General features: G+C 43.3%; 1 non-coding gene across 1 annotated transcript; it reads left to right on the top strand.

Annotated features, from left to right (window-relative positions):
• The first annotated feature begins 10,927 nt into the window (after positions 1-10,927).
• Positions 10,928-11,066, top strand: LOC136490466 (small nucleolar RNA Z247). The gene has a single exon (XR_010767745.1). It is a non-coding gene; the product is annotated as a small nucleolar RNA Z247 (small nucleolar RNA).
• The last annotated feature ends 10,242 nt before the right edge of the window (positions 11,067-21,308 follow it).

The following is a 21,308-nucleotide window of genomic DNA, read 5'->3' as shown; positions in this document are numbered from 1 at the left end:
GGCCCCGGCTGTGGTTGTGGCGGCAGATGCACGCTGTGGCAGCAGCAGCCATGCTTGATCTGAGGCTCCGACCTGCCGCGATGCGATCATCAATGAACGGCTCGCTAGCTAGCTGATCATCAGCGCGTGTGGATTAGTGTTCATCTCCATCGCTCGGTCGTCGTCTCGTCTGCACGCGTGCGTGCCAAAACCACACACGCGCGGGTTCAAATCCGTGTGTGCTCTCTGAAGGTTTCGTCCGGCCTCTGTGCTCACTGTTTGTGTTGGGGCGAACATGCATGGTTGGTGGTTGCTGACCAGGGTGCCACGCGCTGGCGTTTGACATGTCACGCTTGTTACATTACGACGACGTTGGACCGTCGTGTGAGGCTTATTTCATCATCTTCTTCTTCCTTGCTTGTTGACGATGATATTATACTATATAGCCAATAATCTTGATCTGGATGTGATTGACGACTACCTCGTCAATCCTGTGACTCCACGCACGGTGACCAGCAAACAAGAAGCAGAAACAATCAGCAACCAAACTGTGTACGTGGTCACGGAGCTGAGCAGTAGCCGGTGCTAAGAGCGATGCCATTCCAAATGTGCTGTGCGGAGAAGGGGCAGCCAAGAATCAGGGATGAATGGCCCGTTTCGTTTCAGGGACCAAACTCATCTGCAGACTCGTCGTTTTGTGGCCAGGCCCGTATGTACTCGAAGAACCAATCGTCTGTGTTATATAGGAGAGCCTGCATAGCTTAAGCCTACATACTTTCCTACTCCAACTGCTGCATCCTGTTCCTGCAGCTAGGTCGTTACTAGACTGTGGAGCAATACTTTCCTTCATCACCCGCTGCCAACTGTTGATCTGTTCGTATATTCAGACTGTTCACATATAGGAGGAGGAGTGTATCTTTTCCTTGTGGTATTGCATGGACGGATCATTATACTGACACAAGTGGATCTCCCTGCTTCTAGAATTCATAATCGCAATCGTCAACCATTTGCACGGTCAAGTTTGACACAATCGATCGCCTTCTCCCATCCAAACATTTTATTCGTCCACCGCTCTGAACGTACTTGGCCAACTTGCATTCTTAGTATTATGATCGGCGGTTTGGCACGCACACGGCTGGACGGTGGGCGGGAGAACCGGTCACGTCAAACTTCTTCCCTTCGCAAAACATTATTTTTTCCTAGCTTCTCCTGTATATATATTCTAGGTGTCTGACTTTTTATTGTTGTATATTATTGTTTTGATTAAAAAATATACTAATTGTTTGTGTTTCAATGCTTCATTTGTTAGGCTGTGTTTAGTTCCTAAAAACTTTCCCAAAAAGTGCTACAGTAGCCATCACATCGAATCTTGCGATACGTGCATAGAGCATTAAATGTAGACGAAAAAAACTAATTGCACAGTTTGGTTGGAAATCGCGAGACGAACGTTTTGAGCCTAATTAATCCATGATTGAACACTAATTGTCAAATAAAAGCGAAATTTCTACAGTAGCCAAATTCCCGAATTTCACGAACTAAACACAGCCTTAGTGTCTGATTTTTGTTGTTGTTCAAGGCTTCGAGCAACAAATAATTTTTTTTCATTGCTTGGCTAGAAAAAGTATAAATAATATCCTATGAGTTATCCTTTTAGTTGTAATAATCGGTTGTTTAAAATTGTTGTCCGAAAATTAAGGCACTCAAGTATTACATCTCCCTTGTTTCTGGCTTTATATGTAGTCTTCGCTTTCATCACAAGGTGTTTATTTTACCTTACCGTTGCTTCTCTCTGCTACCTCTGTATCTGAATAAATCAATTCTTAGGATGCGTTTGACGGGGTTTAAATTCTCATAGAAACGTTTTGGATCCAAATTCCCTTCAGAAATATTTCTCTACTGAATCAGAATCACTTCGTGGAACCGTTTGGCTAGCTCATTGGATTTTTGAAATCTAGAACTAGAATCAGGAGAAACTATGTTTTGTGTGCTAGTACAGAAACGAGAATCAGCTTCAAGGGTTCCTCAAATATTTTTCTGTTTATGACGTTTGGCAGTGATTCTAGCGATTCTATTGAGAATTTGAAATATTTCTCGCTGCCAAACACGCCCTTAGAGTTGTTAAGTCATTTTTTTTATGTTTGGCTAAATTTATAGAAAAGAGAATAAATATTTACAACACCAAATAAGTATATTATAAAAAAATATTTTATGGTGTAACTAATGATAGTAATTTGGTTTAAATAAAGCTTGATGCTCTTTTCTATAAATTTAGCCAAACTTAAAAAAAGTTTGACTTAAGAAAAGTTTTGTTGGCATCTTAATTAATACACATAAAAACCATGCTAGTTTTTCTAGGTTAGGGTTGTCCTTACAGGACTCCTAGTAGCTCTTGTTATGAGCTCTATCTCTTCTTTGATTAGCCAGTAGCACTTGGAGTGGCGTCCTTCAAAGGTTCTCCAACTATGCTCTATCCAAATCGCTGTCGAAAACCTGTCCTTGAGAATCGATTTTGATTTTGACTGTCTCTGTAAATGCCTCATTTTTGCCATCGATGGCGTAATAGCGGTTTTGAAAAACCATCATTGAGAATCCATTTTGACCGCGTGCAAAAAACTGTTTGTATTATAGTGATGGTAATTCTTAGAACTTGAGAACGACAAACTTGAAAGAAATTTTGAAGTGGCGAAATATTGAGACATAATAGTATTAATAGTATTATAGTACAGGTAGATGAAAAGGATAGCATAATCGTGCCCTTTCAAAAGGAAGGCTTTGAAGCGATGTGCAACCGATCGATCGTTACGCACACGCACCTCTCTCTGTTTCTCTCTCAGGTGAGTGATCGTGCCACGAACCTACTAGCTAGTAGCTATCCACACCAAAAGGCAATCAGCGTGCGTGCGAAAAATTATACTAGTCGGTTTTTAAAAAAACTGTTGTCTGAAAAATTAAAGGCACTCAAATATTACATCTCCCTAGTTTATGGCTTTATATGTAGTCTAGGCAGGCTTTCATCACAAAGTGTTTATTTTACCTTACCATGCATTGCTTCTCTCTCTACTACATCCGTTCCTGAATAAATCAATTCTTATGACGCATTTGGAGGGTTTCAAATTCTCGTGGAAACATTTTGGATCTAAATTTTCTTCAAAAATATTTCTTACTGAATCAGAATCACTTCATGGAACCATTTAGCTAGTTCGTTGGATTTTTTAAACTAGAACTAGAATCAGGAGAAACTAGATTTTGGGTGTTTCTTTAGAATAGTACAAAATAAGAATCTGTTCCAAGTGATTTTTCTTGAAACATTTTTCGTTTTATGGCGTTTGGCAGTGATTCTATTGAGAATTTAAAATACTTCTCACTGCCAAACGCAGCCTTAGAGTTATTAAGTTATTTTTTAATGTTTGCCTGAATTTGTAGAAAAGAGCATAAATATTTATAACACCAAATAAGTAAATAAAAATATATTTTATGCTGTGCCTAATGATAGTAATTGGATTTGAATAAATCTTGATGCTCTTTTCTACAAATTTAGTCTAACTTGTTATGAGCTCTATCTCTTCTTTGATTAGCCCATGCACATGGAGTGGTGTTCGTGTCCAACATTCCAAGATTCTACAACTATGCTCTATCCAAATCACTATCGAAAAGCGTCCTTGAGAATCGATTTTGATTTTGACCATGTCTCTCTGTAAATGTCTTGTTTTTAGAATCCATTTTGACCGCGTGCAAAAACTGTTTGCTTTGCAGTGGTGGTAATTCTTAGAACTTGAGAACAAGCATGACAGAAATTTTTAAAGTAGCCAAATATTATCAAGACATAATAGCCCTTGTTTAGTTCGTGAAAAGTTGGAAATTTAGCTACTGTAGCACTTTCGTTTTTATTTGGCAATTAGTGTTCAATCATGGACTAATTAGGCTCAAAACGTTCGTCTCGCAATTTCCAACCAAATTGTGCAATTAATTTTTTTTCGTCTACATTTAATGCTCCATGCATATATCGCAAGATTCGATATGATAGATACTGTAGCATTTTTTGGGAAAACTTTTCCCGAACTAAACAAGGCAATAGTATTATAATATAGGTAGATGAAAAAGATAGAACCGTGCCCGCCCTTTCAAAAAGAAGGCTTTGAAGCGATGTGCAACCGATCGATCGTTACGCACACGCACCTCTCTCTCTTTCACTCTGGGTGAGTGATCGTGCCACGAACCTACTAGCTACTACCACACCAAAAGGCAATCGGCGTGCGTGCGTGATCGGCCACGGCGACGTGATCGACGACGACGACGCGTACTTACACTGCACCGTCATCAGGCGTTGTTGGCGTGTCGCTGTCTCCGGCCGGTTTCAGCTGCGCCTGCGTGCACACACGCACACGCGCCGGCGCGCCAGCCACGTCTCTGCACGTCCGGCGGCACGGGGTGCCGACGAGCCGTCGCCGCCGCTCCACTAGGCCACGACGTGGTGGCCACGTACGGTAAGGGCAACCAGAAGCAGAAGAAGCTACAGGGTGCTGCGTGCATCGCACTCGCTTGCGTCTAACGATCAAATATATATATTTTTTGGTTTAAATTATTGTCATTTGGCGAGAGACTGCGGCGGTTAGGACGTACTATATACTTCAAATCGAGGTCCTGTTTGTTTGAAAAGGAGATGGAGGATCGATGCGTATGGTTCATGCATATATGATGTCAAGTATATCTATGCTCATCAGTCATCACTTTGATGATGGGTACGTCGTCGTCCGAGCGCAACTTGTCAAGAATAGTTCATGCATGTGTCGTCATTTTTTCTTCCTTCCTCATTTAATGTCTTAGAAAGCACTTCTTCTCTTCTAAAACCTCCCTCATCACAGACGCAAATGGTCATACTACATCATATCCGCACACTGATCACACTCACACGTAGAAATCACTTCTTTTCTAAAACCTCCCTCATTTTATTTGTGAATGTTGGAGGCCGGAATGGTATATTCCTTATTAAAAAACAACGTAAATACCTACAGGTATGAACATCCAGGAATAGTGGGCACCTTATAATCACATTGACCGTCACTAGATAAATAGCTACATAAATGAGAATAGAGAATGCCATGCCTAGGGCCTATGTGGGATTACATTTGGACTATTATAATAATCTGGATTATGAATATGATTATTGTAGCCTTCTAGGTTGTTTGAATCCCTATAGCTTATAGTGTATTTGTCTATAGTTTTCTACTGGTAGGTTTGAGATACTCACTTCACCGTATAATATATTGCATTCAAGCATTCAAAAGTTATAGCCAAATACAAGAAGTTTTAGGGACAAGAGACAGTTTTGCATTAAATGGTAGCACAAATTTGGTAGTTACTATACTGTTACTTGTCATTTATCAACCAATCCCTATTAATTACGGTGATGATATAGCGTCTGATTAGGAAATAAAGTAAGGATATATGTGTCTTCTATATTATCTCTTAATTTGTCCTGAAGGGCCTGCTTGTTTCACTTCCAAAATTTGCCAAGCCATCATTTTGGCTAGTATTTGGTTTGCTACAAAAACTTGCCAACCTCTCACATTTGGCAAGCCAAATGTATGGCAATTTTTTTGTCCAACCTTTGGCCGCCAAATCTTTGGCATGGCAAATTTTTGTCGCAAACCAAGCAGGCCTTAGTGGGAGTAGATTGTAGGATACAATGATATGTTGGTTAGATTATTATAATCCAATCCATAATGTGTATGGATCGCGTAGAGGTTGATCCTTAGTGGCCTTAACCCTTACTAGAGTTTGATCTTTTTTTTTAATAGAGTTTTTAGAGTTTGATCTTTATTGGAGAGAGTACAGCCACCTCGCTCCCAATTCCAAGGGATGCTCCTCGGTTCTCTTAGAAGACTTGACTGGCACGGAGCATGGTCTTCAAATAGTCTCATCACTCAAGTTCAACCGCAAGCTAATGTGTTCTAAAGCCCACTTGTGATGCTCATATCTACCTCTCTCCCTTGATATTAACTAAGTGTTTCTGATTGTGACTAGATTAAATATACATATATATATATATATATGAGCTAGTAATAGACGGTTGTTAGAGAGTGGAAAAACTGAAAAGAGAGTGGAAAAGCATGCAGATCCCTTGGCTTGACAAGAAGTAAACAAAAGTTTCAGAGGCTTTCAGACGAGTTAGCTTCATCCCCTGTAACCACCAGCAATACAAATACATACGCTACCAATTGCAAGTGGCGAAGGCGACGCAGGACTTTTGCTTGGAACTTGGAAGAAAGTTCAGCGTGAGGCCTTTTTCGTTTGGCAACGACCCATTTAGTGCCGTGACAAGTGACACGCACCGATGAGCGATGGCCATTTCTTTCAGAGCTGGTTGCTGCTGCTGCTGCTTCGATATGGGCAGCGAGCTAGCCGCCGGAGATGATTGCATTTTTAGTATTTGTTTACACGCTGATAATGACGTCGATCTCTTTTATTTATATACTATATATTATATGGGACGAATGGGACAGCGACATATTATCAACAAGAATCTGTTGCTTTTGATGCAGCAGAAGATACAATCTAGAGTCCAAACAAAACAAAGATGGATAAATAAATAAATATCAGGCAATCCAAGCCCACACCCACTGCTCATAAGGCGAGACCCGCTCACTCAGTCAGGCCCAAAAGCTTTGATTTGGCCCAGCCCACACGCCATCTACGGGTAGTTTCCTTACTATAACTGTTTTCCTATTGCTATTGGGCTGGGCTACTTGCTTACTGGGCCTCTGTGCAAAGCTTCAGCTACCTCTGTTTGTTAGGTTAGCCGAGGCATGAGACTGATGAAACAACAGAACTTATTTCGATTTTTTTCAGCTCCTAATATAATATACGTTCGTCCTGTCAATCAGACACGGAGTACGGAACTGTGACTGTCAGCAGGAAAGCAAAGCCGGTTGTTGTCGTGGGAGGAAGATTTTTGCTTTTCAGTTCAGTCATCCCCTTGTCTATCCTCATACCAGTGCTCTCCCCATTTCTTTCATTACATCGATCTGTCGTCCATTCAGAGGTTCAGATCGAGAAGCCTAGTGTTTTTGCTGCATTTCTTTCAACAACACCAATAATCATTTCAGCTCGGATTAGTAGATTCAGATAGAAGTCGCGGAAGTAGATTAGAGCTAGCCCAGTGCAGATCCTTGGAAACAAGTTGGACACTGTCTCTCAGTGTCTTGAATGCGATCACATCGCAGCTAAACGGCGTATATATTTGAGTATACAGACTCTACTCGAGGGTGCATCATCGAGGCGGGGATAAACATCAACCTGAATGGCATCATTGCTGGAAAAATGAGATGCACAGTAGCGGGGCTTACAGCTAATCTCAAAATTGCTTGTGCTCTTTTGTATATTTATTCATACATATATACGTTATATAGTCATTGCTTCATAGACTCCAGTTATCAATTTTCTATATACATATCCATCCCATTCATAATGTTTCTCCTTTGCACTGCACCTCCACGTGTGTTTGATATATCTTCAGTTGACAAGCTTGCACCATGTGTTTTCACACATCAAAATCAATATCCATATATCCCTTCCTACATTCATGTATATATATGTGGTTTGCATGTTTTTTTTTAAACTTTCGTCCATCCAGTGGCCGATTTATGTAGGGGGCGTTTGGGTAGAACTCGTTTCTCAGTCAAATAAAATGCACATTGATTTTGATGGTGAGGAGACAAGAAATCACTTCTCCATCGGAGAGCTAAAATAAATGCTCCCTAGTATCACCGAAGAATCCTTTCTCACGCGCTCACCACCAAGCTCCTCCACTAGAATAAAGTAGAATCACTCCATGAAAGAATGGAGAAGCAGAGGTAGAGAATCACTCCACCAAACATATGCCCTTAATTTCAGGACGGGGCGAGTAATTAGTAAGGTAAGATGCTAAACTACTAGGTAGCCGATTATAGCTAATTAGAGCTCAAGTTTAACATGACAAGTACACACGTAAGGCAGTGCGTGTGTGCCGGGGCAAGCTAGTAGGCATGCACGTTGGATGTTGTTTCTGAAAGATATGGGTGTGTCGATCCGGTGGTTGGATACGATCACAGTGGCACTGGTGTCTGTCGAATCTGACAGGAAAATGGACATCATGATCATATTGTGCACGAATTGGAATTGTGGACGTAGCAAACGTCGTCTCTGTACTGTCTACCCCTCAAAGGAGGATTGCTAGTTCGTTACACACCAGCAATATATAGCATCATGATTTCCGTTTTAGACAAACAGTTTGCGCAGAGTTACTAAATTCGTTATCTTGAGCTTTTGCACGAGCTGATGCGATGCGATGAGATCGATCACTCGTGATAGACGACGGCACGACGCCGTATGGTATGGTCACACACCACCACTGTTGGCAGGCACTGATGCCTTCATGGTCCCCAGCTACACACCGACAGCCTGTTCGTTTTCTCGTATACGATCGTGGATTATAAGTTGGAATAGTATTTTTTTCTTACACAAAATCAGTCAGCAGTAAATAATTTACGATCGCCTGACGAGCAGTCTGTGAATCTGAATACTGTGATCTGATCTGATGACGATCGAGCTTCCCACCAGGCCGAGGCCGGTATGGGCCTACAGTGGTGAACCTGGAACAGCTTCATTCTGGAACTGAGATGCAGCAAGCAAGCAGACTGCAGACAGCCCCTGCGTGCGCTGCCGGCGGTCAGGCTCCAACTGCGCACCCTGCTCGGTTGTTGGCTTGTTGCCTTGTTGCCTTGTTGGGTCACCTCGGAGCTCGCTATCTTGTCGCTCGCGCCGGGCCACCCATGCATGCACGTCTCGTCAGTCAGCCGTCAGCTGTTCGCTCATCTCTTGGCATTGATCGATGAACAGACTCGTCGCTCATACACGGTGCAGTGTTGTGCCCACTATATATTTCTTCCCTTACCTGCCTAGCTTGCTGTCGATCCATCAACGGACGGACCATCTAAAATCTGGTACTAAAATCTGCTTGCAGAGCATATGCAAAATCATTTGGCCGTTGATATTACTACGTAGCGTTTCTACCATGGTTGGTCTCTGAGGTTCGATCGTCTGTTGCATGATTGGATATGATAGAAAAGTATATAGCTTGATTTTCTAGCGGTAATTGATATATGCTATATATATATATACACGTACTGTTATGTAGGTGACCGAAGAATAAGTTATTCTGTGACCACTTTGAGTTACGATAATTACTATACTAATTTACGAGATTATAGTAGCATTATGATAAGTATCATCTTGAATTATAGTAACCCATGTATCGTAAATGTGTATTATCATTATCGTAAATTGGTACAAACATTATCGTAAATCAAGGTGGCCATAGGATAAGTTATTCTGTGCCAGCTGTAGAATAGTCAAAGTGGCTACAGAATAAGTTATTTTATAGCCAGCTAGGGTAGTAGTTCTATATATAATATATATATATATATATATATATATATATATATATATATATATATATATATATATATATATATATATATATATAACAAGCCGGCCCAGCCGAACAGGCGCAATGTTACCTAGTACTGTTAGAGACGTCCTAAGGGCACCTCCAACTAGCTCATAGAACTCTAGCTCAACAATTTCTGCTTACATGAAAGAGACACAAGAGAAAGAGAGAAAGTTATCTCTTATTTCCATTGTAGCTAGGCTCGGACGGATTACTAGGTCGGCTAGTAGGGTCCACCCATGTTCCCATTCGTCTCCTCTCTAGGCCGCTCTCTTTCTTTTTTTTTCTAAGTACTTTCACAGAATGAGCTAGGCGGTGGCTACGCGAGGCCCGACATGGAGAGGCAGGGGCAGTGGTGGCAACGTTAACCCAAAATGGAGAGGTGCCGATGGGGGCGGCGGACCAGCATAGAGCAAGTGAGTGAGCGTGGTGATGATGGGTATATGCATGGGCGATAGGTTTGGGCCTTACGTGGCTCATCAAGAGAGATGAATGTGGATAGGAAAAGAAGCAGTGCCACGAGCAAAAGCCGCGCCATGCTTTTGGCGAGAAGAGAAGAGGAAAAACATTGCTCTGCTACCTTGGTGAGTGCAGCACGCCACATATTGCCTCAGCTTCGGTCACAAGCAAACGGTGGCTAATCTTAGCTATGGCGAGTTGTGGCAAGGTCTGGACATAAACCAAACACGCCGTTAGGTCCCATCGTAAGGTGGTGTGTGTTAAGATAGAGTTAGTTTCAGGGGTCATGCGCCCAGCCGCCAAGTTGTTACTTGGCTTGTAATTCAAGTAGAAGGTTGTTAGGATATTGTAGATGAATCTATTGTAATCTTGTTCAATTTGTACAAGCCACGCCATGGGGCTGTTCCTGGCTATATAACACGAAACCGAGAGCCTGAGAAGGCATCTCGTTCACCCCATTTTGACATGGTATTCAGAGCCTCACTCCTATTGGAGATCACCTATGGCGTTCCTAGTACTCGCATCTTCCTCCGCTGCATCTGCTGCTCCGTCCTTCGGCTTCTCCGTGACAGAGAAGCTAACCGCAACAACCATCCAATGTGTAAGATGCAAGTGCTTTAAGCCCTTAGGGGTGCGCAGCTCGCTTCCTGCATCAACCCATCTGCTTAGCCGCCGCCGCCATTCCTGGAGGAGAAAGGCGATGACAAGAAGGCGGCACCAACACCAAATCCCAACTATGATCCATGGATTGCAAAGGACCAGATGGTCCTTAGCTTCCTCCTTTCCTCACTGTCCAAGGAAATCCTTGGGCAGGTGCCTACTACGGTGGCGTCTGCATCGGAGGCATGGGCGGCCATCGAAGGGATGTTCGCATCCCAATCCCGTGCTCGTGTGATCAGCACACGGATGGCACTCGCTACGGCATCCAAGGGGGCATCTACAATCAATGAATATTTCACGAAGATGAAGGGCCTTGCGGACGAGATGGCATCCGTAGGCAGAAAGCTAGAGGATGAAGAACTGGTCTCCGACATCCTGACTAGCCTCAACCTCAAGTTCAACCCAGTGGTGTCTACGGTCGCCGCTAGGGTTGAGCCTATTTCGGTGAGCGAACTTTACACTCAGTTGGTGAGTTTTGAACAACGTATGGAGATGCATGGTGGGGGATCCAACTCCTCCATGAAATGGCGGCCAAAGGTGGTCGCGGTGGTGGCAACACGTCCCGTGGTTGTGGAGGCGGCAGTCGCGGTCGCGGTGGTCGTGGAGGCGGCGGCTGTGGTCAGGGAACATTCCAACAAGGCGTCTTCTGTCAGCTGTGCTCCAAGGAGGGGCACACCGTCGTCCGTTGCTTCAAGAGGTTTGACGCCTCTTTCACTGGCCCTCCGCAGAAGAGTGCAGCGTCGGCCACCACTTCATATGGGATAGATACGAATTGGTACATGGACTCCGGTGCAACAGATCATGTGACCGGAGAACTTGAGAAGCTCACCGTTCGTGACAAGTATGGCGGCCACGATCAAGTCCACACCGCTAGCGGGTCCGGTATGGAGATACGTCATGCTGGATCTAATACTTTGCATTCCCCTAATAGTACTATTCATCTTAATAATATCCCCCATGTTCCAAAAGCCCACAAAAGCCTAGTTTCTGTTAATCATCTGACTCGTGATAATAATGTTTTCCTTGAATTTCACCCTAATCATTTCTCTATAAAGGAGCGGGAAACGAAGAGGACACTCCTTCAAGGCAGATGTGAAGGGGGGCTGTATCCTCTCAAGGTCGACCAGAATAAACAAGTGCCAGGCATCGCCAAGCCGTCTGCTTTGCTGTGGCACCATAGATTAGGACATGCTTCGCCTCATGTAGTCCAACAAGTCTTGAATCGCCACATGCTTCCTTTTATTAGAGATTCCAATAAGCATGCTGTTTGTGATGCATGCCAAAAAGGGAAGAGCCATCAGTTGCCTTACCCTCGTTCATCTAGTGTGTCATCTAGTCCCATGGAACTCATTTTTTATGATGTTTGGGGTCTTGCTCCAACATCTGTTGGTCGAAACAATTATTATGCGAGTTTTATTGATGATTATAGCAAGTTCACATGGGTTTATTTTTTACGTCATAAATCTGAAGTCTTTCAATGATTCCGTGACTTTCAAAACCTAGTTGAGCGACAATTTGATAAAAAAATCCTAGCTATCCAAACGGATTGGGGAGGAGAATATCAATCTTTAAATTCTTTTTTCCAACGCATTGGAATTGCACAGCATGTCTCTTGCCCACACGCTCATCAACAAAATGGGTCTGCTGAAAGGAAACATCGACACATTGTAGAGGTCGGCCTCACTATTCTTGCTCATGCCTCCATTCCTCTCAAATTTTGGGATGAGGCCTTTACCACTACAATTATCTCATTAATCGTCTGCCTTCTAAAGTGATTGACAATGAAACACCCTTTGAGCGTCTTTTTAAACAGCAGCCAGACTAATCCCTCCTTCGTGTTTTCGGCTGTGCATGTTGGCCATACCTGTGCCCCTACAACACATGCAAGCTCCAATTCCGTTCCAAGCATTGTGTTTTTCTCAGCTATAGTAATCAACACAAGGGTTTCAAATGTTTAGATCCTTCAGAAGGGCGGTTTTATATATCTCGAGATGTGGTTTTCGATCAGCATGTTTTTCCATTTAACAACGGGCACGTTTACGTGCCGAGATTTCTCTTCTTCCTGAATCTCTACTTAATTCTGGTACGAATTTTGGGGATGCAAATTTACTTGATCCACATGTGTGTAACACATCTCCTGATGCTGACATAACCCGCTCTAGAAGAGTTTTGCCTGTTGCTGCAGAAATCCCTGAAGAAAATGGCTCAGATCAGCGTGCTTCCATCTATCATCGCATGTGTCCCCCGGAGGGAGGCAACGCTGATCCTAAAGAAGCTTCGCCTACAGCAGATTCGACGGCGCTTGCGACTGATTCGGGTGCAGCGGGTACCCCAGCACCGGCAGCATCATCCTCGGGACCCGTTCTCGGTGCTGGCCCGCCTCTGTCGCCGCGCCACGGATCTTCTACGCGTATTCCACCTTCGACACAGTCTATGCCCACGTCGTCTCCGCCACAGACTGATCCGAGCCAGGGGGCACGCACCTGTGCCGTCCTAGGAAGATCTTGGATCTGGATCGTCTGCGGTTGATCCCTCTGTTGCCGAGACTGCTGCTGCCTCGTCACCCACACCTCCTCAGCGACCGTCTACTCGACTTCAACACGGTATACACAAGCCCAAAATTTATACCGATGGTACTGTTCACTGTGGAATGCTTGGTATGTCTGTTGCAGAAGAACCAGCTACGGTGGATGAAACTTTCCGTGATCCAAGATGGGCAGCTGTCATTGATGCTGAACATAATGCCTTGTTGCATAATAAGATCTGGCATCTTGTTTCGTCACCCAAAGGAAAAAAATATCATTGGCTGCAAGTGGGTGTACAAGGTTAAGAAAAAGGTTGATGGATCAATTGACAGGTATAAAGCTCGACTTGTGGCGAAAGGTTATAAGAAAAGGTACGGTTTGGATTATGAAGATACGTTTAGCCCGGTGGTGAAAGCAGCCACCATACAGCTTGTGTTATCCATTGCAGTGTCAAGAGGATGGTCTCTTTAACAACTAGATGTACAAAATGCTTTCCTACATGGAGTTTTGCAGGAGGAAGTGTATATGCACCAACCACCTGGCTATGAGGATAGATCAAGACCGAATCTTGTTTGTAAATTAGATAAAGCTTTGTATGGTCTCAAACAGGCACCTAGGGTCTAGTATGCTCGGTTGTGCAGTAAATTAGAATCCTTAGGATTTCTACGTTCGAAGCCAGATATATCTTTGTTCTACTATAACAAGGGAGGACACACTCTATTTGTTTTGGTTTATGTTGATGACATAATTGTTGCAAGTTCATCACAGGAAGCCACAAGTGCTCTACTCCGAGATCTTGAGAGGGAGTTCGCCCTAAAGGATCTAGGTGACCTACACTATTTCCTTGGCATATCGGTGAAAAGGTCTACTGATGGACTGATCTTAACTCAAGAGAGGTATGCAGCTGATGTGGTAAAAAGGGCATGTATGAGCCTTAGTAAGCCTATTGGAACTCCACTATCTAGTACCGAAAAACTCAGTATTGTTGAAGGTACAACATTGGGGGTCTGAAGATTCTACAAGGTACAGGAGTATAGTGGGGGCCTTACAATACCTAACCTTGACTCATCGTCCAGATATCTCTTTTGCAGTTAATAAAGTTTGCCAATTTCTACATGCACCAACAACTGTAGATTGGAGTGCTGTAAAAAGAATCTTGAGATATGTACATGGCACACCCAAACTTGGTCTCAAGATAAGAAAGTCAAAGTTGATGATGGTGAGTGCTTTTTCTGATGCCGATTGGGCAGGATGTGTAGATGACCGACGATCCACAGGAGGCTTTGCCGTCTTTCTTGGCTCAAACCTTATATCATGGAGCGCAAGGAAACAAGCCACAGTTTCAAGGTCAAGTAGACGCCACTATAGAAATGATGTGGGTTTAGAAATTACTTGGAGAATTAAGAATCCAACATCCTCCTGCAGCCAGGTTGTGGTGTGATAATATTGGTGCAAAATATTTAACAGCTAATCCTGTGTTTCATGCAAGGACCAAACACATAGAGATTGATTTTCATTTTGTCAGAGAAAGAGTTGCACATGGTTTGCTAGATGTTCGGTTCATCAGCTAGGCAGATCAACTCGTAGATGGTTTCACGAAACCTGTTAGTCTTCCGAAGTTGATTCAGTTTAGCGACAATCTCAATCTTGTGGCCGGTTGAGATTGAGTGGGGGTGTTAAGATAGAGTTAGTTTCAGGGGTCATGCGCCCAGCCGCCAAGTTGTTACTTGGCTTGTAATTCAAGTAGAAGGTTGTTAGGATATTGTAGATGAATCTGTTGTAATCTTGTTCAACTTGTACAAGCCATGCCATGGGGCTGTTCCTGGCTATATAACACGAAACCGAGAGCCTGAGAAGGCATCTCGTTCACCCCATTTTGACAGTGTGGAGTTGGATTGTTGAAGAGGTTCTCTTTTAGATGATGTGGTAACACTGGTAGAGAACCGAGCTTTACTCCCGGTGGGGAACCCCCTCTATTCCCGGTTCCCCACCCGGGAGCAAGCATCCGGGACTAAAGGGGGGGTCCTTTAGTCCCGGGTCAGGAACCGGAACTAAAGGAGGACCTTTAGTCCCGGTGGGTAACACCAACCGGGACTAAAGGTGCCTCCTGACATGCCACGATGGCCGGCACCTTTAGTCCCGGTTGGTAATACGAACCGGGACTAAAGGTTTTTTTCTTTTTTCTTTTCTTTTCATTTTTTTGTTTTCTTTTCAAAATAGGTTTTCGAAGTCGTATTGTACGCTGCTAATTATACATTTATACGCGCATATAATATGTTTCGGTTCAAGCACAATGAACGTATTAAATCACACAATTCAAGCATAGAAATATATATATATATATATATATATATATATGCATGCATGCATCATATATATATTTACATGCATGCATGCATATGTGTATTTTACATTATATTATTTCATGTGCATATATTACAAAAGATTGTATTACAGTTGTTGTGACATAACAAGTTTCCTCTCATCCTCTAGCTTGGCTTCAATGGCAGTGTTGGGTCGAAGTAGAACTCGCCCTTGGAATCGATGACCTGCTCATTAAAAAATCCGGCTATAGACTCTTGAATTGCTTTGATTTGGTCTTGCCGTATGACCTTTTCCTCCAACCATCGAGTCTACAGGTTTGAATTAAAGGAAAATAAATTAATATATGTACATATATATATATATAAAGACATAGTAACACAATCAATAATAATAATTAAATGAATATATAGTGTATTTTTAACGTACTTTGAGTCTCTCTGTAGGAGTTCTTTGGGAGAGCACCTTGATAAACTTGTAAACATAGTAACCACAGTAGTTGTTCCCCTGTTCCTGCCTTAGACACCACTTTACGAGAAAAAGATTTGTCATCCAATCTGGTGATCCGGTGAAAGCTATATGTTTAATTAATAAAGATGATACGATTCAGGGGACTTACTTTCAAAGGGATTACATTCAGTGGCGCTTTGCATTTTTCCATGTGTTGCTTCTCAATAAAGGTTTTCCAAACACTGTCCAATAAAAAATTTGCCACGTCATCAGATATAGTTAATCATCATGTTTGTGTGTATATATAGTTGCTAGAGATCCCGAAATTACCTCTGGATAATATCTATCATATCTTGGTAGTCTTGTTGTGGTTTTCTCATCGAGTCATAGATTATCAAGTGACTTTTCACCAGATCGATGTCCATCAATATCCAGTGATTGCTGCATGTGTTTATAGGATATAACACATAATACTCATTAATTAACTAGAATCAACATATGAGCCATTAAGGATATGATCGACATGATTAACACTCACTTAAAGTTATAGGGAAAGAGTATATCCTTCTTGTGGCGTTGGTTCACTAAGAAGTTCATGAGGTTACTCTCTGACTCAGACTTCCAATTAGTCTTTGGAGTAATTGGGTCTTTGAATACTATATGGGGATCAACGAAACCAATTTCATTACAGCCTTCCTTTCTGAGCTCTGTCATTGTAAATCTGCATATATATAGTACTTGTTAGGATAATTTATATGCATATACACACATATGATGAGTTTAATAATAGATCGAAAGAATTATTACTTACAGGCAATAGCAGCTAATGATAACTTTGTCCAGAGAGGTCAGGTGGCATAGTTGATGAAATTCTGCAAAGTCAACATACATAACATCATCGCCACGGAACCAATGTTCGTCTCTAATTCTGACACCAACGCAGAAGTCTCCACTGGTAGACGCCTGCATGTACCACTTGTTTAGCAGGTACATTTGCGTCCCCAGATCAGATAAGGCTTGAGGGTTGTATAGACTCTGGCCTAGTACAAATTTTTTCTTCCAAATATCAACCTCCGCCGCACTCTCAATGTTTCCATCACCAAACATCTGGTAAAGGTCGAGACCAGTCTCATCAAGAAATTCACCAAGGTGATCTAAATCGACATCCGGAGGTATGTTTGCCTGATGCATTAATCCTAAATTTGAACCATATTCATTACCAACAACTAGCGGGGGGATTGATTGGTGCGCTTGTTGTCTGAGTTGGGCAATGCCTTTCCCTGCCCGCTTCTTTTTCTGTGCCGCCTCAATTGACTTGGTGAGAGTGCGGTCATAGTCTGATAACGTTGATTTGGACGGCTTACGAGATTCCCGCTGTTGTTGCTGGTAAGAAGTCACCTTTTTTCTTAGAATATCTGGAGCTACGAAGAAGTACGGTTTCTCCGGGTTTCTCCTTGCTTCTTGATTCATTTTAAGTTTGTCATAGAATCTAGACATGTCTTTTTTATATGCATCAGTTCCTTCTTCCTTCTCTTCAGATATTATTTTGGGAATAGCCCTTGGTTTCACGGTGGCTTTCTTTGCAGGCGGGGACTGGTTCTTCGTTTGAGGGGCTAGCCTCTTGCTAGGCTTCTTGGTAGGCGGGGGCGGGGGCGGGGGAGGCGTTGGAGACCTCCTTGGAGGTGTTGGCAGCGGCGTTGGAGACCTCCTTGGAGGTGGCGGCTGCGGCGTTGGAGACCTCCTTGGAGATGGTGTAGATGCAGCCTCGTCTTCCAACATAATGTCATCGTACAGAGCACTATGATGATCTGGCGATTGAACAATTGGATTTAGGTTGGGGGAGGATCTGCTACAAAAAAAGAAATGACATATTATTATGAGCAGATTGTTAATTATTTAAGCCAATACAAATTAATGATGTAGTGTTTTCATCCACACGTACCTATGGTGAGGTAGTTCAGGAGGAGGTGGAGCCGACATCCCTGGAATGATGATGTAGCGCTTGCGCCATAGAATGAATGTCTTCTCCGCTTCTCCTAGAGTCTTCTCGCCATCACCTCCAGGAATGTCAAGAGGCAAATCACTAAAACCTTTTTCCGCTTTATCTACCGAGATGGTAGCATATCCTTCTTGGATTATATTCCCATGAATCCTTGGTGTCTTGGTTCGGTCGATAGGATTAACAAGACCGATAGCCACCTTGATTGTAGAATTCTCCTTCGGAATGTGTAGCTCACACGTTGTACAAGGTTCAGTGACGTCATCCACAGGGAAGCGCAGTCCTGTGTCCCCTTGATTTGGTATCTCCGTGGAAGCGCAGCTGCTTTTCAACTGAACAGATTGGCTAATGTTGATTCCTGGCTCTGATGCCTGCTTACTTGCACTCACTGCTATTTGCACTTGCCTTCTGATTTCCTCCTGCATTCTCGCTTCAAGGTTTTTTTCCCGCTCCTGTGCTTCACGCACCGCTTCCTCCAATCTCTGGAGCCGCTGTGCCTCTTCTTCCTTCTTTCTCTGGCGACTTCTGTAAGAAGGTCTGTCCTGAGGGAATCCATGCTCCCACGAGACACTTCCTTTGCCTCTAGTTCGGCCACCATGTTCAATAGTCCCGATGGCGTATGTCAGCTCATCCTTCTCTCTGTTGGGCCTGAACGCACCACTAGCAGTAGCTCTCTGAGCATAAAATAATCTTTCTGCTGCTTCTTGCAGTCTTGCGCCATAAACGCACTTCCCTGTCTCCTGGTCTAGTGTTCCCCCATGACCGAAAAACCAATTCTTTGCACGTTCTCCCCACTTGAGTGATTCTGGTCTGATACCCTTGGCAAGAAGGTCTGCTTCCATTTTGTTCCACTTCTTAATGGCAGTCGGGTAGCCACCTGATCCCAAGGTATGGTGGTATGTCTTCTGTTGGGCATTACGTTGGTTCTTTATCACCCGACTCACACCCTCTTCCGAAGTCTTGTACTGTACAAACTCATCCCAATAGGGCCTCTGCTTTGAGATCGGGCCTGGGACAGTAAAATCTGGTGCTATGTTCTTCTTGACATACGTCATGTATAGGTGTTTCTTCCAAGTCTGAAACTGGGTGGCCATCTTCTTCATTGCCCAATCCCTAACTCGCTTCTTCAATTCATCACCATCTATTATATCATCATAACCATCTGTTTGGAGCGTGAAATGTACCAAGACATCATTCCAAATTAACGCCTTGTCACGATCGGAGACAAAACTGATATGAGGAGCATTGGTCTTCTTCTTCCATTCACGGGTACTAATCGGGAGCTGGTCCCGTACAAGGTAACCACAGTGGTGCACAAATTTCATTTTATTCGGCCCCCCCCGGTTCTCCTGTATCCACATTGAACTCCGAGATGATGAAGCGGCCCTCCAATGGCTTTTTGGGACCTCGAACATTTTTACTCTTCGTTGTAGTTGTTGATGTCGATCCAGAGGGCTACAAAACATAAACATTATTTTTAATGTCATGAGCACACATAAGACATATGATAATATATATAGCTAATAATAAAAAATATATACTTGGCCAATCTGTTGTTGCTCATTTTGTTCAAGAGCTAAGTACTGACTCCCGTCATCTGCATCCTCTTGCACGTTATTTTTAGCACCATCATCGCCGGCAACTTGAGTGCCAGTGTTGATCAAATTCATCATCAACTCCTCCTCATCCATGTTTCTCGGGTCGGCCATCTAGCTTCAAAAAACAAAACCAATATATAGTACATCAACAGCGCGGTTCGCCCTGGTGTGATTGTTTAGCATTAACGATAACGATAATACGAATGTTGATCAACTAGGCCACGAGAAAGGGCGGTGTGACAAGAGTGGTGGTGCTCCACTCCGCCGTATATATGTCTGTACACATGGGTGAACGAGGGCGGCGGTGCTCCGCCGTATACATAGAAACGCATGGACGAACGAGGGCGGCGGTGCTCCACGATGTACATATACATGCATATGAATACAAATGACGTATATATACGTGTCGGCGTGGTGGCCGGTGTGCTGACGACGACGACGTGAGGCGGGCCGGCGTGCTCACGACGACGACGACGTGAGGCGGGCCGGGGCGGTGTCGGTGCGTGATGTTGTGATCCTATGTACCATGTGAACCATGTAGTCATTCATCATATGAGAAAATTCTATGTTGATAATGTAAGTATAAGTCATTATGAAATGTAAGTATATGTGTCATTCATCATATTACTTTAGCAACATTAATATATTATATCTGTATATTCAAAGTTCACAAATGAAGAAACGTTGAAGTTTTCCTTCATTTGTCTGTAGCCATGCATGCAAGTCCAACCAAAACTGCTTACATCATCACATGTGATATTTTTATAAACTAAAAAATGCTTAGTTTACAAACTGGGTATCAAAATTGAGTTCCTATTTGACCATTATATATCCTACAACAAATCCTTCAAAAAAAAAGACCCTACATGAATATATTTGGATAAAATTTCGTTAACAAACATTGATCTATGAAGATAGAAAAAATTCTTCTATTGAAACTGCATCTTGGAATAATGGCATATCATATAGTGATGAATATATGGCGGTTGATTGGCTAGATCATTTTCAGCTTTAGTGACAACGACAATGGTTTCCAAATAATATATAGCGTGTTTATTATACAAGCCATGGATTTACATCGATCTAATTAATTTCTAAAGTAATTTCATTGGTGGTCCTTAATTAAACTTGTCATTGAGTTCAGGTCCCAGTGATCTTAAAATATATTTTAGTACCATAAAATGCAGTTTTTGACACTCTAAACTTGCTAATTTATCTATATAATATCCAAATATTCAAAACTTGCGTTAAGATATGGTTTTGAGATGTGAGCTTGACAACTCCATCTTTCTCTCTTTGGCCTCGCTCGCTGCATATATAGAGTTCCAAATATCCATTTTCAGTTCCTAGATTTTGTGATTCAAAATTTGGAATTTTCAATCGACCTCGAGCGTTGACATGGCTTCCACCAAAGTTGTAGTTTTCGACGTGATCTATAACTCGGCAGTGGAGGGCTCGGGCGAATGTACAAAGAGATCGACGAACATATCACCTCGAGCTCGGCAGTGGAGGGCCTCGGGCGCGGTGGGGCCACAGGCGTGGAGGAGGGCGCGGTGGAGGGCCATGGGTCGCGCAGAGGAGGGGCACGGGCGCGCGTAGTGGAGGCCGCACGAGGAAGAAGAGGGCGGCGCCGGTGTCACGGAAGGCGAACGGACGCGGTGGAGGCGGCGCGAGGAAGAAGAGGGCGGCGGTGTTCGACGAGGAAGAAGACGAGCGGATCGATCTGCGCCTGGCGCTGGAGGTTATATATCAGAGAGAATTACTCCCGGTGCCAGCCACCAACCGGGAGTAAAAACCCTTTACTCCCGGTGCGTGTTACCAACCGGGAG

This window comes from Miscanthus floridulus, chromosome 10 (assembly GCF_019320115.1).
Source record: "Miscanthus floridulus cultivar M001 chromosome 10, ASM1932011v1, whole genome shotgun sequence".
In the NCBI taxonomy this organism is placed as follows: Eukaryota; Viridiplantae; Streptophyta; class Magnoliopsida; order Poales; family Poaceae; genus Miscanthus; species Miscanthus floridulus.
Note: the sequence above shows the minus strand (reverse complement) of the source record. Positions and strands in the feature narration are given on the sequence as shown.